Source organism: Jaculus jaculus, chromosome 8, assembly GCF_020740685.1.
Source record: "Jaculus jaculus isolate mJacJac1 chromosome 8, mJacJac1.mat.Y.cur, whole genome shotgun sequence".
Lineage (NCBI taxonomy): Eukaryota > Metazoa > Chordata > Mammalia > Rodentia > Dipodidae > Jaculus > Jaculus jaculus.
This window is the reverse complement of record NC_059109.1, coordinates 123,864,272-123,870,837: the sequence shown is the minus strand read 5'-3', so window position 1 is coordinate 123,870,837 and position 6,566 is coordinate 123,864,272. Positions and strand designations below refer to the sequence as shown.

The following is a 6,566-nucleotide window of genomic DNA, read 5'->3' as shown; positions in this document are numbered from 1 at the left end:
GATTAGGTTAGAAAATAACATCCAGCTGGGTGTGGTGGCACACTCCTTTAATCCCAGCACTCGGGAGGCAGAGGTAGGAGGATCATCGTGACTTTGAGGCCACCTTGAGACTACCTAGTGAATTTCAGGTCAGCCTGAGCTAGAGTGAAACCCTACCTCGAAAAACCAAAATACAAACAAAAAAAAAAAAAAAAGAAAACAAGGTCCATCTTTTTGCTGTCTCCATGACATGCATCTCACTATCAAAGACAGACACTACCTTGAGGTGAAAGGATAGGAATGAGTAGTCCAAGCAAGTGGGATAAGGAAAAAGCAGAACTTGCTATTCTAATATCTGAAAAACACACTCCCAACCAAAACTAGTCAGAACAGATAAAGCAAGCCACTTCACGCTGGCTCAGGGAGAAATCCAGCAAGAGGACTTTGTAACTCTAAGTTTGTGCATACCAAACACAGGGGCACCCGGCTCCATGAAACCAATGCTGCTAAGTGTGAAGTCAGTAGGAGGTGACTGTAACACCACTCTCATCAACAAACAGAGTTCAGACAAAACACTAAATGGAGAAACATGAGTGATGGATGACATCATAGGCTAACAGATGTCTACAGAACATGCCATCAAAACACTACAGGATACACATTCTTCTCACCAGTCCATAGGACTTACTCTAAAGTTGATCACACATTATGACACAAGTTTCAGTAAATTTAGGAAAAGTCAAAATCACCTCATGTATTCCATCTGACCTTAATGGAATAGTGCTGGAAGTCAACAAGGGAAACTACAGAAAACACACAGACTCCAGGAAATTAAACAACATGGAAGAAGTCAAGAAGGAGATCTGCCAAAGTTTCTAGAATTGGTCCAGCATAGTGACACATGCCTTTAATCCCAGCACTCAGGAGGCAGAGGTAAGGAGGATTGCTATGAGTTCGAGGCCAGCCTGAGACTACATACTGAATTCCAGGTCAGCATGGGCTAGAACAAGAACCTACCTCAAAAGAAAAAAAAGAAAGAAGCCGGGCGTGGTGGCGCATGCATTTAATCCCAGCACTCACGAGGCAGAAGTAGGAGGATTGCCATGAGTTCAAGGTCACTCTGAGATGACAGAGTTAATTCCAGGTCAGCCTGGACCAGAGTGAGACCCTACCTTGAAAAACCAAAAAAAAAAAAAAAAAAAAAGAAAGAAAGAAAACAGTGCTCACTTCAGAAGCACATATGCTAAAATTGGAACAATACAGAGAAGATTAGCATGACCCCTGCACAAGGATGACACACAAATTTGTGAAGCAGTCTATATTTTTGGAGAGATGGCTTAGCAGTTAAGGTGCTTGCCCGCAAAGCCTAAGCACCCAGGTTCAATTCCCCAGTACTCACTTAAGCCAGATGCACAAGGTGCCACACGCATCTGGAGTTCGTTTGCAGTGGCTAGAGGACCTGGTGCACCCATTCTCTATCTACCTCTTCTCTCTCTCCCCCCACCCATCTCTCTCTCAACTAAATAAAGAAATATTTTTTAAAAGTTTCTAGGAGCGTATAAAAATGAAAACATAACATACAAAAACCTATGGACTGCAGCAAAAACAGTCCTAAGAGGGAAGTTCATAGATCTAAGTACCTATATGAAATCAAATAAATTTCAGTAAAATTAATGATGCACTGAAGTCCTTAGAAAAAAAGAACAAAACAAACCAAGAAATGGTAGAAAGAAATAGTTAAGATCAAGGTAGAAATCAATGAAACAGAATCAGAACATACATAAATAAAAATTTGATATAAAAAAGAGTTGGTTCTTTGAAAAGATAAACAAGATTGACAAGCCCTTAGCCAAACTAGCCAAAAGAAAAAGGTACAGATTAACAATATTCAAAATGAAAATGGAGATAATTTGCAACAGATATCAATGAAATCCAGAAAAATCACAAATACATACTTGAATAACCTGTACTCCATTAACTTGGATAATCTAAAAATAATGAATGAATTTCTAGGACATTGCCTGCCAAAATTAAAAATGATATTAAATTAAAAATGACAGATGATTTTTAAATATTTTTATTTATTTACTTGCAAGCAGAGAGAAATAGAGAGAAGATATACAAACAGAGAGAATGAGTGTTCCAATGCCTCTAACTACTGTAGACAAACTCCAGATGCATGTGCCATTCTGTGCATCTGGCTTTATGTGGGTATACTGGGGACTCAAACCTGAATTGCCAGGCGTGGCAGGCAGGTGCCTTAACTGCTGATCTATCTTTCCAGTCTGAGACAGATCATTTAAACAGATCTATAACAAATAATAAGACTGAAGTGGTAATAAAATCTCTCCAGGACATAAATATGGTTCAGTGGTTAAAGGTACTTGCTTGTGAAGCCTGACAGCCCAGGTTCGATTCCCCAGTACCCATGTAAAGCCAGATGCACTGAGTGACGCATTCATCTGAAGTTTGTCTGCAGCAACTAGAGGCCCTGGTGTACCCATTCTCTCTCTCTCTCCCTCTCTCTCTGTCTCTCTCTCTCTCTCCTTAAAAATTTAGAGCCTATAAACATTTTCAGCAAACTGTCAGGATACAAAATTAACATACAAAAATCAGTACCCTTCTTATATACCAACAACGTACACACTTAGAAAGAAATCAGGAAAATAATCCTGTTCACAACAGCCACAAAAAAAAATTATTTTTAATGCCTTGGACTAAGCCTAACCAAGGATGTGAAAGACTGAAAGACCTCAATAGTAAAAACTTTGAAACACCGAAGAAAGAAATTGAGGAAGACAAAGAGAGAAAGACCTCCCATACTTATGAACTGGAAGAATTAATATTGTGGAAATGGTCATCTACCAAAAGCCATCTACAGATTCAATGCAATAATAATCAAGATTCTAGTACCCTTTTTTTTTTTTTTTTTGTTTTTCAATTAGGGTCTCACTCTAGCCCAGGCTGACCTGGAATTTACTATGGGGTCTCAGGGTGACCTTAAACTCACAGCCATCCTCCTACCTCTGCCTCAGGAATGCTGGAATCAAAGGCGTGTACCACCATGCCTGGCTCTCCATATCAGTTTTTACTGAAATAGAAAAGGCAAAGGGTTGCGAAATAGCACAGTGGCAGAGCATTTGCTTAGAACTTGTGAAGTTCTGAGTTCAACGCCAAAGAAACAAACCAAAATAGAAAACAAACAAACAACAAAAAAAAAACCTTAAAATTCATATGCAGCCAGGCGTGGTGGCGCACGCCTTTAATCCCAACACTCGGGAGGCAGAGGTAGGAGAATCACCATGAGTTTGAGGCCACCCTGAGACCCCATCGTGAATTCCAAGTCAGCCTGAGCTAGAGTGAAACCCTACCTCGAAAAACAAACAAAAAGAAAATTCATATGCAAACACAAATGACTCTGAATAGCCAAAACATTCCTGCGCGGAAAGAATACTGTTGGAGACAGCAACTGTACTACAGAGCCTTAGAAATAAAAGCAGCTGTCACAAAAACAAACGTGTAGATTGATAGAACAGAACAGAGGACCCAGGCATAAGTCCATGTCACTATAGTCACTTGACTATTTAAAAAAATTGTAGGGCTGGAGAGATGGCTTAGCAGTTAAGCGCTTGCCTGTAAAGCCTAAGGACCCCGGTTCGAGGCTCGGTTCCCCAGGTCCCACGTTAGCCAGATGCACAAGGGGGCGCACGCGTCTGGAGTTCGTTTGCAGAGGCTGGAAGCCCTGGCGCACCCATTCTCTCTCTCTCCCTCTATCTGTCTTTCTCTCTGTGTCTGTCGCTCTCAAATAAATAAATAAAATTTAAAAAATAAAAAAAAATTGTATTACATGTATATTACATATCACATGTCTATTACATATCTTTTATCCCCTCACCTGTGCTCCCATTTTCCTGGGGGCCCTGCCCAGTGGGGTTATGATACTATTCGCTGTAGGGCTTTGAAGGCCTCAGTCCCTGTGGAGTAGTGGGGGACAGTAGCCACCTGATTTTTGACCGTGAGGCCAGAAATACACAATGAGGAGACAGCAGAAGCATCAACAAATGGTGCTGGCAAAACTGGATTTTCACATGTAGAAGAGTGTGCCTAAATTCTTATCTCTCCTCCTATTTAAAAAACAAAACAAAACAAAACAAAAAAAAAACCTCCAACCAGATGTGGTGGCGCACATCTTTAATCCCAGCACTCAGGAGGCAGAATAGATTTGCTATGAGTTCGAGGCCACCATAAAACTACATAGTGAACTCCAGATCAGCCTGGGCTAGAGAAAGACTCTACCTCAAAAAGCCAAAAAAAAAAAAAAAATCAACTCCAAATGGATCAAGAACCTAAATATAAGACCTGGAACTTTGAAACAACTGGAGAAAAATATGAGAGGGCACTCCAAGACATAGACGTAAGAGCTTTCTGAATAGGACTCCAATTGCCCAGAAAATGATCGACAAAAATGGGACCTTATGAAATGAAAAAGGTTCTATACATCAGAGCAAACTGACCTACTGAAGAGGCAGACTTCAGAATGGGAGAGCCCCAGGAGCTTCCCCATGTGACTGGACTCTCAGAGTTGTTTTTTTTTGTTTGTTTGTTTTTGAACTCTGAGAGTTTTTGTTTTTGTTTGCTTTCCATGTGTGTGTTGTGTGTGTGTGTTTATGTTTGAGTCAGGCCTCATGAAGCTCCTGCTGGTCTTGAACTCTCTACGTAGACTGTTCTTAGGCTTTGCAGGCAAGTGCTTTAATTGCTAAGCCATCTCTCCAGCCCTACCTATATCTTTTTTTGAGTCGGGGTCTATTATTGGCCTGGCACTCACAAATTAGGCTAGACTGCTTAGCCAGCAGGCCTCAGGGATCCTCCTGTCCCATTTCTCCCGCCTAGGATTAGAGGAGTGTGCCCGAGCCTGGTTTCTTACGTGAGTACTGCGGGTTGCTAGGCAAGCACTTCATCAACTAACTTGACCTCAGCCCAACAGACTTTTTAGTTGCAGAACAACTGAGCCAAAAGTGCCGAGGCCTCCCATAGATGCCCTGTCTGTCCTCCAGCACCCAAGCAGTTACCCTCTCAGTACCTTGACATGTCTGGATAGTACGTCTAAGTTTTGAATGGATATTAACATAGTATTAGGAACTGTAGCAGTTTACTCTCTTGTTGCTGGGATAAAACCCGTGACTACAAGCAGCTTGTTGGAAGGAAGGGGGTTATGCGCGGCTTATAGTTTCAAGGAGAAGCTCCATCGTGATGCAAAACATGGCAGGAACAGCCAGCCGGGGGCCACATCACGGCAGCAGGGGTTAAGTAGAAAGAGTGAGCTGAGCGTGCCAGGTGGGGCTGGCCTCTAACACCCCAAAGCACGCACCCAGCAACACACCTCATCTGCAGAGCCAGTTCAAAAGCACCAGAGACAAAGGAGACCGCTCACCACCAATAGCAGTGTCCAATAGCATGAGCAGTAATGCCCCACCCTAGGGAAATTGCTCTAGCAAATAGAGGAGGAAGAAGGTTTTCCTTATTATTTTTTTTTTTAATTTTTTTTTTGTTTGATTTTTTTGGTTTTTTCGAGGTAGGGTCTCACTCTAGCCCAGGCTGACCTGGAATTCACGATGGAGTCTCAGGGCAGCCTCGAACTCACAGCAATCCTTCTACCTCTGCCTCCTGTGTGCTGGGATTAAAAGCGTGTACCACCACACCCAGTTTGAATTATTTTTTATTAGAGAGAAGGAGAGCGAGAGGTGGCGGAAAGAATGTAAGAGCCAAAGGAAGGGTAGGACTCCTTACAACATGCTCCTCCAGTCACAAAATGGCCTGGATCTCCATGACCTCACAGTGCCTGACACTACCTACACAAGACCATCATAATAGCAGGAAAACATCATGACATCAAAATAAAAGAGAGACTGAGTGAGAGGGGGAGGGAATATGATGGAGAATGGAGTTTCAAAGGGGAAAGTGTGGGGAGGGAGAGAATTACCATGGGATATTGTCTATAATTATAGAAGTTGTCAATTAAAAAAAGATCTGGGTCTTCACCCCCCAAAACTGAGAACGTGCTCTCGTCTGGAAATAGGGTTGCTGCAGATCTTCTGCTATTTTCAGCCACTCAGTGGCCCTTTGGCTGAACACCATTATAAACCTATGTATGTGTTCTCAAGCATAGAGAGAGAAAGAATGAGAATTAGAATTAGAATGAGAGAGGGCCCCTCTTGCCACTGCAAATGCACCACTTTTAGGTACGGGAGAATCGAACCCAGGCCATCAGGCTCTGCAAACAAGCACCTTTAACCTCTGAGCCATCTCCTCGGCCCTGGTGGCACTTTGGGAGAGCAGCCCGGTACAGAGCCGAACCGCCTCACTCTCCACCGTGCAGAAGAGATTCCAGGGACCCATGGAAGAGGCAGCGACCTATCTGGGGGTCCCAAGCAGGTGGGAGTCAGCGATGAGAGTTGGTCAAAACACAAAGGACTAGGGGACCACATTCACAGCCCAAAGTGACCTCTATGTGTGACAGCCATGCTTCACCTGAATGTGGCCTGCTCAGACCGCACCTGGGCACCATGGCTTTGCAGTGCTTCACGCCC

The 6,566-nt window shown here is 43.0% G+C and overlaps 1 non-coding gene across 1 annotated transcript; it reads left to right on the top strand.

Annotated features, from left to right (window-relative positions):
* The first annotated feature begins 1,198 nt into the window (after window positions 1-1,198).
* LOC123463042 lies at window positions 1,199-1,305 on the top strand. Its single transcript, XR_006638654.1, has one exon. It is a non-coding gene; the product is annotated as a U6 spliceosomal RNA (small nuclear RNA).
* Window positions 1,306-6,566: the final 5,261 nt, after the last annotated feature.